The sequence below is a fragment of the Gorilla gorilla genome, chromosome 16 (assembly GCF_029281585.2).
Source record: "Gorilla gorilla gorilla isolate KB3781 chromosome 16, NHGRI_mGorGor1-v2.1_pri, whole genome shotgun sequence".
In the NCBI taxonomy this organism is placed as follows: domain Eukaryota; kingdom Metazoa; phylum Chordata; class Mammalia; order Primates; family Hominidae; genus Gorilla; species Gorilla gorilla.
In genome coordinates this window covers 21,123,000-21,135,643 of record NC_073240.2, presented here as the reverse complement: position 1 = coordinate 21,135,643, position 12,644 = coordinate 21,123,000, and the positions used below count along the sequence as shown (strand labels likewise).

The window sequence follows — 12,644 nt, the reverse complement described above, 5'->3', positions numbered from 1 at the left end:
AGCCACTCTATCTTCCCATATCCTAGGCTTCACTGCCACTACACCACACCTACTAATGGTAGCGCACCATTCTGCAGCTGAGCAGCTACAACTTCTAACCCCATGGAAACAAACTGCCAAGAAGGCACTCCATCTTTCCATCCCAGTGACTGCGGTATCTTGGCTCCGTCTACTCAGAGCCTAGGACCAGCACAACAGCTGTAACCTTAGCACCTGAGCCCATGTGGCACCCTGTTCCCCAAGGAACAGGCACTCATGCCCAGTGATGAGGCTGTACCCAAGCTAGCACAGCAGCCTTACAAACTCCTGCAGCCGAAGACATTTTCTTATGAGGAAATCCCCCTATATGGGACTTCATGGCTGTATCTTGCTGCTCGGACTATCAGCATATTTCTCAGAATATTTCTCAACCTTGCACACCAGGAAAGAATGGGATAATATATTCAAAGTGCTGAGAGAAAAAAATAAAACTTCTAGTCAAGAACAGTATAGTCATCAAAGTTATTCTTCAAATATGAAGGAGAAGTAAAGTCTTTCCCAGACAAGCAAAAGCTGATGGAATTCATCACCACTAGAACAGCTGTACAAGAAATGCTTAAAAGACGGTTTTAAAGGATGTTAATTGCCACCATGAGGTGAAAGGATGTTAATTACTACCATGAAAGTATTTAAACTCACTGGTAGAAGTAAACTCATAATTAAATTGAGTGCTACATTATTGTAGTGGTGGTATACAGTATGAAGGTTAAAAGTCAAAATGGTCAACAACAACCATAGCTACAATAAGATTTTAGAAATAAACCACATAAAAGATGTGAATTAAGACAAGAAAATTATAAATTGGGTTGAAGGGTAAAAGTCTAGAATATTTGCAGGCAATCAAAGTTAAATTGTTATTAGCTTAAAATAAACCTTTAGAACTATAAGATTTGTTATGTAAGCCCCAGAGTAACAAAAAAGAAAAAAGTTACAGCATATATGCAAATGAAAAAGAGAATGGAATAAAACCATGAAACCACAAAAGCAAACAGAAGAGAGGAAGAAAGAAACAAAGACCTACAAAATAACCGGAAAACAATGAACAAAATGGCAACAGTAAATCCATAACTATCAATAATAACCTTCAATATAAGTGTATTAAATTCTGTAATTAAAAGATGGCTGAATGCATTTTAAAAACATACAACTATATACTGCTTACAGGAGACTTACTTCACCTGTAAGGACACATATTGACTAAAAATAAAGAAGAGAAAACTATATGCCATGCAAATGGAAATCAAAAGAGAGCAAAAGTAGCTATACTTAGATCAGATAAAATAGACTTTAAGTCAAAAACTGTAAAAAGAGACAAAGATGGTCATGATATGATGAACGGGTCAATTCAGTAAGGGGATATAACAACTACAAATATATATGAATCTCAAACCAGAACACCCAGGCATATAAAGCAAATATTATTAGATGTAAAGGGAGAGACAGACTCTAATGCAATAATAATAGAGGACTTCAATATCTCACTTTTTGCAAAGGACAGATCATCTAGACAAAAATTCAGCAAAAAAAAAAACAACAAATATAAAGCGCACTCTAGATCATGTGGACCTACCAGATATTCACAGAACATCCCACTCAACAGCTGAAGAGTATGCATTCTCCTCATCAGCACATGGAAGTGTCTTCAGGGTAGATCAGATGTTAGGTCACAAAACAAATCTCAGCAAATCTGTAAAAATCAAAATAAAGTATCTCTTTTGACCATGATGGAATAAAACTAGAAATCACTAACAGTAAAAACTTTAGAAACCATTTAAATACATGTGAATTTAATAACACACTCCTCTATAACAAATGGATTAATGAATAAGTTAAAAAGAAAATTCAAACACTTCATGAGACAAATGAAATTGGAAACACAGTATATGAAAACTTATGGAATACAGCAAAAGCAGTTCCAAGAGGGAAGTTTACAGCAATAAACACCTATGCCATAAAAGACAAAAAAATCTCAAATAAACAGTCTAACCTCATCCCTCAAGGAACTAGAACAACAAGAACAAACACAAAATTAGTAGAAAAAAGAAATAAATGAGAGTGGATATAAGTGGAATAGTGACTAAAACAATACAGAAATCCTTGAACAGAAACAAACCTTTAATTAGATTAACTTAGAAAAGTAGATGGAAGGTTCAAATAAAATCAGAAATAAAACAGTCAACTGTTGTCACAGCAATACAAAGGATTATAAGAGACTATCATGAACAACTACATGCCAACATATACATATACAACCTACCAAAATTGATTTATGAAAAAGTAGAAAATCTGAAGAGACCAATAGTGAGCAACAACATAGAATCTATAATAAAAAGTCTCCCATCAAAGAAAAGCTCCAGATATGATGGCTTCACTACTGAAATCTACCAAACATTTAAAAGATGTTATCAGTACTTTTCAAACTATTTCAAAATAATTGAAGATGACAGAATTCGTCCAAACTCATTCTACAATGCTGGCATAACTGATACAAAAACCAGTCAAGGACACAACAAAATGTGAAACGACAGGACAATATCTCTGATAAAAATAGATGCAAAAATCCTGAAGAAAATACTAGCAAACCAAATTCAACAGCACATTAAAAAGATCATTCACCATGATCAAATGGGATTCATTCTAGATAATACAACCTACATAATACAATAAATGTGATATAGCACATTAGCAGGATCAAGGACACAAGCTAATCTATCACTTTGATAAACAGAAAAAGTATTTGACAATATTCAACAATGCTGTTTGATTAAAACTCTCAACAAAATGTACCTCAACACAATAAAGGCCAAAAATGATAAACTACAGCTAACTGGAGAAAAGTTGAAAGCTTTTCCTCTAAGATCTGAAACAAGACACAGATGCCAATTTTCACCACTTTTATTCAACATGGTACTAAAGTCCTAGCCAGAGAAATTAGGCAAGAAAAATAAATAAAAAGGATCTATTTGGAAAGAAGGAAGTCAAATTGTTTCTATTTCATGATTTTATACATAGATTTTATATAAAGGTTCAACCAAAAAGCTCTAAGAAGTGATAAATAAATTCAGTAAAGTTGCAGGATACAGCATCAACCAAAAATATCAGTAGCATTTCTTTTTTTTAATAACTTTTATTTTAAGTTCAGAGGTACATGTGCGGGTTTGTTACATAGGTAAACTTGGGTCATGGGAGTTTGTTGCACAAAATAATTTCATCACCCAAGTACTTATTTGTTCTATTGGCTGCAGGGTGACTATAGTTAATATTGCATATTTCAAAATAATTAGAGGAAAGGATTTTAAAAGTCCTTACCACAAACTAATGATCAATGTTTTAGATAATGAATATGCTGAATACCCTGATTCTATCATTACTGAATATATGCATGTATTGAAACATCACACTGTGCCCCATAAATATGTGCAATTATTATGTGACAATTAAAAGCAAAATAAAACTTTTCAAAAATAAAGATGGAAGAAACCTGGGTTGCTCAATCTCTGACGGGTGACCAGTCACCAACCATAACACTACTTAGCATAGGTACATGAGCAGATGTATCATTTCATGTGGCTAAGTACCTAAAATTTTATGATATTTTGTTACATTAGCTAGAATTACTCACACTAATAACAAAGAGAGTGAGATATAAGCCTGGGTAGAATAATCAATTTTAGAATGATGTTGTTAAGTCTTACTAAGAAATCTCAACTTTGCTAAAAGGACAATGGAAAGATTGAGGTATTTTAGGAGGTTTAATGTTATATATTTAGACTAAGCAATTTGATTGATTACAGAAAATGTATTACAAATAAAAAATCATAAAGATAATGAGATAAGTTGATGACACCTATTGCATCAATCCAGTGTGTAATGAAGTTGGGCTAGTTGAGGATCATAGTAAAATAGAATTGAACAGACTCAGAAGTAAAGTTTATATAGATAATGCCTATTACTTGACTACATTTGACAGTAAGGGAGAAACAAAATTGGTGCAAAATTTTCTTGCTTGAGGAGCTAGCAAGACAACACACAACTCCAGGAGTTCATTCATTTAAAAAAGTCTTTATGAATTGTTACATAAGGGAAAGATAAGTTGAATATTGTCCGTAATGAATTTGAAGTGTGCATATGGAAACAAGTGGAGATGCTCAGTGGGTAATTGAATATATAGAAAAATATACAGAAAAAAAAGCATGCTATTAAAAAAAAAGTACCTTTAACACCTTCTCACAGGAGAATGACAAAATTCCCCCTAAAACCAGAAGCCATTTATTTAGTGAAATAGCTTGGTGGGTCACATTTTTATAAGTGTTGAGCAACAAGCAGACCCATTACAATGGGTCAAGAAGTGTATTAGTCAAGGCCACAGAAGAAAACATAAAACCTATTTGGCAAAGGTTTTCAATATAATATGAGAATCAACTATCTATAAAAATCTTGGCAGGATTAAATGAGGCATCCTACCACCAGAGCCAGCAGGAAGCTTTATTACTCTTGGCCTGGAGAGACAAGTAGAGGGTTAGAAATTGTTGAGAGCTAGAGCCATAAAGGGACCTACAAGGTATAAATACTCAAGGATAGATGATTACTAGAAGAATTCTAGTGAAGTGGCAGGGAGGAGAAACTGAGTAAAATCCAGACCTTTCTCTCCTTTTTCCCTCTAATCTCCTGCCACCTCCTTTTATTCTCCAATCTCAATAAAGGCTAGAGGCAGAAAAGCCCAGATAATGTAGCCATGATAATGAGCCAACAGGGGCCTAGAATAGAAAAGGGTGGAGAATGAAACAAACAACTAAAGAAAACTTCAAGAGAAATCAATGGGAAATGATGACCTGGGGACAACTGACATGATGTAATAGCTGATTTCAAGAATTTAGTGTATAAATGGGAAGAGACGAATTTATAGTTGGGAGATGATGTGTTAAGAAAGTTAGATACTTAAGAGAGAAAGTTGAAGGAATTCATACTAATGGGAATGGGTTTGGTTTTACAAAGTAAGAAATGAATTTATACAGTACATATATACATATCCTAAGAGCCCATGTAAAGAAGAAAATCCAAATATCTTGTTCTAGGGTGTGAGAATGATCATCAAGACTGTTTTCTGTGCTTCCTTCCCCTTATCATTACATAGGTCCATAACGGTTAAATCTCCTTACTGTCCAACTGTACAAGAAGGGACCTAATTCTGAGTGGTCTATTTCGGTTCATTTCTATGCAAATTATCCGGCATTAAAATTCAATTTAAAAAATTAGCTCGGCTCCTATCGTGCCACCAGGATGATTTAAATTCTGTTTTTTCTTAAAAGAAAAGGAGCAGAACATCTCTAAATCTTTGTATTTCAAATATTTGGTTTCAGTTTTGGGTCTGGTTCTCAACACTGACCGCTAGTATTAACATACAGTTTATTACAGAGGAAAGTTGTGTGAAATTTTCTATAACAATAGTCACAACAACATATAATGAAAAAAAAAATGCAACATCAACTAGGATGGGATGCTAGCGTCGACAGTTTATTTTTACTCCTGGTATTACAACCTATATTTTCACTGTTTAAAAAAAATAATTCAAGTTCCACATGAACCTAGCGGCACACTAGCAATATGACAACAACGTAGCCACTTTTCTCAGTAAAACAAAAATTTTACTACTTTTTGTGGTGCCTTGCAGACTCATTTTTTTCAGAAACTGCTTATCATTTGTTTGTTTATAATATTCAAGATACCCATAGGTGATATGGAATGAAATGATAGCCAATTGTATTCATTAGATTTTGCTCCATATTAAGCCACCTCAAAATTTATTGAATTAAACTAGGAACCATTCTATATTTTATATTTGTTCACAAACCAGATGAGTACCTTTTCTGGTCTGGGCCAAGATGTTTGATCTCTACTAGGATATCTGGTAAGTCTGGGTGAGCTGGACAATCTATACTGACCACCCTCATATGTCTGGTAGCCTCCAGGTTAGCAACATGAGCTGGTTTACTGTCAGCCAGGCCCCAAATTCTCTCCACATGGTCTCTCATCTGTCATCAGCTGGAGCTGACTTATACCTGAATGAGAGCTTGTTTTACATTATCAGGGGTTTTGTGAGGTAGTTATTATACACTTGGTGGCTTGAAATCTGCCATAGTGGGAGTATTTGTACCACAGACATTGGAAAATACTACAGATCAGAGCCTTCTCTGCCCCCTTTACCCCAAGAACCAGCTCCTAAACATTTACCAGGACATCATTGCTTCTTGTCTTCCAAAAGACTGGCTTAGGCTCAATTCCATGGTGGCCTCAGTATTCCAATAGTAACAATAGAGGGCAGTCCCAATGCAAAACTCTCTTGTGCTATTATTCCTTTCAGCAGAACAAGACACATGGCCAAGTCCAGAGTCAGTGCAGAATACCACCCATCAATTTAAAGGAACCAACGATTGATTCACAGAGTAACTGGGATGAATCTCAAAGGCATTATGTTGAATAAAAGAAGCCAGTGTCAACAAAAACATATGTATGACCCCATTATAACATTCTCATTTTTAAAAAAAAAGTTTTATGGTATTTTTGAAAGGTAAAAAGTAACCACCTCGCAGCTTGTACACTCATTTATTCAGTGAATCAATAATATTCTGTGGGCATCTACTATTTGCTAGGTTCTGGGCCAGGTGTTGGGGTGATGATAGTGATCCTAAGACACTCAGTTTTTCCCCACGAGTCCCACAGTCTTGGAGTGGAGATGCAGGAAGGAGAGAGAAACAAAAACATGTAAGACAATCAAACGAGCAAATTAAAAGTTTAATGAGTGTTACAAAGGTAGTAAATAATGTGAGATGAGAAAAAACGAAGGAGTGAAGAGGGTGGAATGGTGCTCAGAAAAAGCCTCTCTCTGCTCTGTGTAATGAATAATCTTTTATTTAGTTCCAGTGAGAAGGATATACAATAGAAGAGCCGAAGGAAACAATATTCAGGCAGACAAGAGAGAAATGGAAACTCCCTGAAGTGGAAATGGATTATGTGTTTCAGAAAATGAAAGGAGGAATTTAGTGAATGACCAATGAGTGAGAAGAGATGAAGCTGAAGGTTAATATGTAAAATACAGGATATCAAGGGCTCATTATGGAGACTGGATTATATTTCTAGAGCAATGGGGACTATGATGGTCCCTTGGTGTCTATGGGGAATTGGTTCCAAGATCCCCGCAGATACCAAAACCCATGGATGCTTCACTCCCTGGTATACAGTGGTGTAGCATTTGCATATAACCTACGCACATTCTCCCATATACTTTTAAATCATCTCTAAATTACTTATAATATCTAATACAATGTCTACATATCACTTCGTTTAAGTGAATTCAATGTAGTACTTGGTGTGTTGCAAATTTCAGTTTTGATTTTGAAGATTTGTGGAATTGTTTTTTTCTAAATACTTTTGATCTGTGATTGATTGAATCCATAGACACAGAACCCATGTATACAGAGGAATGACTGCATGTTTATCATTTTAAAGTTGTTTGACTTATTTATCTTATTTTTAAAGATTTATCTTATTTTTAAAGACTGCTCTGAGCATTCAGGAGAAATTGACTGGAAAAAAAATCAGTGCAGAGAGTTGGAGATTATTAGAAGCCCTCTGAAACATTTAAGGAGAAAGAAAGGGAAGGTTTAGACAAGGGAAATTGTAATAGAAAGCTTTGATGGAAGTGGGAGTGAGAAAATGGAAGGAGCGAAGTTTCTGGCTGAAGCCGCTGCGGGAATACAAATGCCGTTACCTGGGTTAAGGGAGACTAAAGGAGGACTAGACTTGGAAACAGAAGAACTGAAATGCCTGTGAAAATTAAACAGAAGATGTGAAGAAGAAACGTGGTCTATCAGTCTGGGCTGACGATTGGGCTCCTTTCCTCAATTAAGCTCATCAAATTTCCTGGGCACTCACTCTGTGTCACAACATTTACTTTTGTCTTTGTCGCCTGCTCTTCTCTGTAGATTTCCTAAGTCTTTCTACAGCTCTAATGGGCTATGTTTCCATAACATCCCAAAGCAAGCTATTTTTATATCTGGGCAGTTTTACCCACTTATGTCTGTTGTATGGTCAAGTACTGTGTAGTGATAATTAAAATATTCGATAATTTTGGCAAAATATTGTGTTGCATGGAATTTGAAAACCTTTGACATAAAGATTTTCAAGAAAAGGAAGAAGTATAAGATTAGAGAAAACAAAATTCTAATTTTCTTAGACCCATTGCTGGATTTACATTTCTTTGGATCTAGTTTTCTTCAGGCCCTGTGCATGTGTGCTAGTGCTTACTGGCACAGTCACTTTAGATAAGGACAAAGCAAGCATAGAGGCAGAACATTAAATGAGGGTAAATGTAGTTGTTGCAAACTTTGAGGTCACTACATTTCTGTCTCACGACATATGTTCTCATTTGCAATTATGGGTAAACAATTTGAAAGTTCTTACCATCTTGATATGGGAGAGAAGCAACCAAAATACTGTTAATAACTACCATAGCAAGATGAATTCACTTAACGAAGTTTGTTTTTTAATTGGCTTTTGCAATTCATGAGATTGGCTATCTGAGACTTTGGGGATTATCATGATATTTAAATAGTTCCTTTATAGACTCCTGTGATTCCCTTTTTTAAATTATTTTTTAAAAAGTTTTGGAAGCTTCTCCTCTTCACCCTTTTGTTACTTTCCTGAGATTTATCTCAAAATTGGTATGTGGAATTTAATCGCATCAAGCTTAAAAGCTACTATACATGTTGCCATTCAGAGAGATAAAGGGATTCTGGGCTACAGTTATTACCAAATCAAGGCAACCTGGGTTTTTGAGCATGAGGACTTGGGGTTTGGGTGTGAGAGCCTAATATAAAACAAAATAGTGAATTACTACTGATTATTGTTACTGCTAACACAAGCATGGGATTGAAGTAGCAAGATAAAAGTGAGCATGCTGATGTATACTTCAGAAAGAGCAGGGAATATAATTGGGCACAACTTTGTTATTTTAGAGGTAGGAGGATGACTTGAGGCCAGGAGGTCAAGGCTGCCGTGAGCCATGATCACATAGTTGCACTACAGCCTGAGTGATAGAGCAAGACCCTGTCTCTTAAAATAATAATACTAATAAAAATTTATTTTAAAGACCAGGTAGACATCCTTAGATAGAGGTTTTCCGTAATCAGATCCTTATTTAAGCAATATATAGCAGTTATACGTATGTTCTTTGTGCATTCAAACCTTCAGACTACCAGTGTGCCTTGTGACACTAACTTTAGCACTAAATTGTAGCTGCTTCTAACACAAAGTTAGGATTATAATAATATCTACTTTATAGTATTGTAAGGATAATAAGGTAATTATTGGTTACATATCACTGCAAGATAACAAAATAAATCTCATCATACATTCGCATATGTTCTCTTACCCATTATACATGTTTTTAGAACTTAACCCTCTCTGTCAGACTTATTTTATTACCTATAAAGTTTTGTGAGTCAAATATTATGAGAATATTTTCTAAAAATATACAAATAGAAAACAAACGTAGCAAAAAAATTGATCTAACAGATAATAAAAATGGACCCCTATTAGATTAATAAAGAGTGAAACAAAAGGATATTACTAAATAAGACAGAAAATTTGAAAACACGCTATTTGGTCAAAAATTACTGAACAACTTTTAGAAAGCAATTTGCTGTATTTATCAAATTATGTTCATATTCATGAGCTGATAATTGTATTTCTAGGAGTCTATCTTGAATAATTTCTTCCCTAATTCTGTAACATAAAATTAAATGCATATATATATATGTACATTGGAAATGATGAACTGTAGAAAATATAGCCTCATGAAGAAATGGGTAAAGCAAGTCATAAGGAGAAAATAAACTGTTGATTTTCTCAGTACAAGAGTGTCATCTGAACACCTACTATCTACCCACAAAAACTGAAAATTAAAATTAAAAAATTAATAAACTATCATCTGAAACAGACTGACATTGTTTCCTCATTCTGAGAAAATGTTGCTCCACTCACATAATGACCTAGAATAATTCTGACTTCAAAATTTGAAAAGGGTCATATAAAAAGGAAAAATTATAGGCCAATCTCGCTCAAAAACAAAAATACAAAATTCCTTTAAACGCAGAGCAATACAAATTCAGGAAAATAGAATAATAAAATAGTATCCATTTGAGATCACACAACAATGCAATGTTGATGATGAACTGAATGAACATTTGATAATAATTTAATACAATTCACTGTATTAACAGAATAAAATAAAAACTGTATATATAATATATATATAGTTACTTCAATAGGTGCAAAAACTGTTTAAAAATAATAATTGTTGTAAAGAAAACTTTCATAAAGAATATAAAAAGTATATATGGCTGAAAAGTTTAATATCAGCCATAAGCACACAATGCTATCTAGGAATGACACTGTTATCTACTCCACTTATTTGAAATATCAACGCTGAAGGCAAAAATAATTTTAACAAAAAAGCCAAAAATGTAAACATAAAGTAGAAGGAGGTGAGGTTCACAGCACATGAGGTGAGGAGGTGAGGTTTACAGCACATCTAATTCAAAAGGACTTTAGAGGCCAACTAGTTGAGTGGTTATCAGATTCATCTGATCATCAAAATCCCTGGAATTTTTTTTTCCTTTTCAACTTTTATTTTAGATACAGGGGATAAATGTGTAGATTTGTTACAGGGGAATCTTGTGTGATGCTGACACATGAGATGGGATCCATACTCCAAACCTCACATACTGAGTATGGATCTCACAGGTAGTGAGCATAGTACCTGATAGGTGGTTTTTAAACCAAGCTCCCTTTTCACCCTCTAGTAGTCCACAGTGTCTACTGTTACCATATTTATATTTGTATGAGCTCAATGTTTAACTCCTAGTTATAGGTAAGAACAAGCAGTACTTGGTTTTCTGTTCCTGAGTTAATTTGCTTAGGATTATGGCCTTCAGATCTACCCATGTTGCTGCAAACAACATGATTTTATTCTTTTTTATAGCTGCATAGTATTCCATGGTGTATATTTACCATTTTTATAAATCCAAACTATTATACCACTGATGGACATCTGGGTTGATTCCATGTCTTTGCTATTGTGAATAGTGCAGTGATGAGCATACAAGTCCATGTCTGTTTTTGGTAGAATGATTTATTTTCTACTGAATATATATCCAGTAAAAATGGTAAAAGAAAAAACACCCTACAAAATAGAGTGTTATGCCACCAAAAATGATAAAGTAAGGAGCTAATCTAAAATCCCTCTTCCATAAAGAAATGAAAAATTGACAAAAATTTACAGAGCCACTGTTTCCATATCCCAGAGATTAAGGAAAGGCTTACAGCAACCCAGGGAACATTTATTAAAGAAAAGTAGTTTGGTTCTTAACAGTAAATACTAAAAAGAGCCCGTTAGGTTGAAGTAAAAGTCCTAGACAGTAACTTGAATACATATGAAGAAATAAAGAGGACTAATAAAGGTAAATGCATATGTAAATGTAAAATACATAAACATATATTTTATTTGTAATACTTTTTTCTCCTACCTGATTTAGAAGATAACTTCACAAAGAAACACCTACAAATCCACTTGTTGTTCAGCACAACATGTATAAAGATGTAATTTGTATGACAATAACAGCCCGGAGAAAGGGTAAAAACAGAGCTATATGGAAACACAGTTTTAAAAATATTATTGAAATTAAATAGATATTAATCCAAACGATTGTTATAAGTTAAGGTGATAATTCTAAGCCCCAGGGAAACCACTAATACGAGATAATTAAAACGATATACTAGCAAACATACGTTTAACATGAAAGAAGACTATAATAAGAAAGAGAAACAGAAAAGATACAAGACATATAGAAACAAATAACAGAGTAGCAGATGCCCTACCTTATTATTGACTAAATGTAAATAGATTAAATACTTCAATTAAAAGGCAGATATAAGCAGAATGGATTGAAAACATGACTTATCTATATGACGCCTATAAAAAACTCACTTTTGATTCAAACATACAAATAGGTTGACAGAAGATTCATGAAAAAAATATACAGTATGCCAACAGCCATAAGCAAAAGAGACTTGGAGTGGATATATCAACATCAGATAAAATGGACTTTATAACAAAACATCTTTTTTTATATATATATACACACACATATATATATATATACACACACATATGCATATATATACACACACACACACACACATATATATATAATACTTTCAGTTTTAGGGTACCTGTGCACAACGTGCAGGTTAAATATGTCTACATGTACCATGTTGGTGTGCTGCACCCATTAACTCATCATTTAACATTAGGTATGTCTCCTAATGCTATCCCTCCCCCCTTCCCCCACCCCACAACAGGCCCCGGTGTGTGATGTTCCCCTTCCTGTGTCCATGTGTTCTCACTGTTCAATTCCCACCTATGAGTGAGAACATGCGGTGTTTGGTTTTTCGTCCTTGTGATAGTTTAATAGAGAGAGAAGGACATTGTGTAATCATACAAGCATAAACCCATCAAGAAGATTAAACAATTTTGTACACATGTG

The 12,644-nt window shown here is 34.2% G+C and overlaps 1 long non-coding RNA gene across 1 annotated transcript; it reads right to left on the bottom strand.

The window, feature by feature from the left end:
- Positions 1–1,606: 1,606 nt before the first annotated feature.
- Positions 1,607–11,742, bottom strand: LOC115930538 (uncharacterized). The gene is made up of 2 exons (XR_004067174.2): positions 11,625–11,742; positions 1,607–1,726 (listed from the first exon to the last, which is right to left on the bottom strand). It is a non-coding gene; the product is annotated as an uncharacterized lncRNA (long non-coding RNA).
- Between the last annotated feature and the right edge of the window lie 902 nt (positions 11,743–12,644).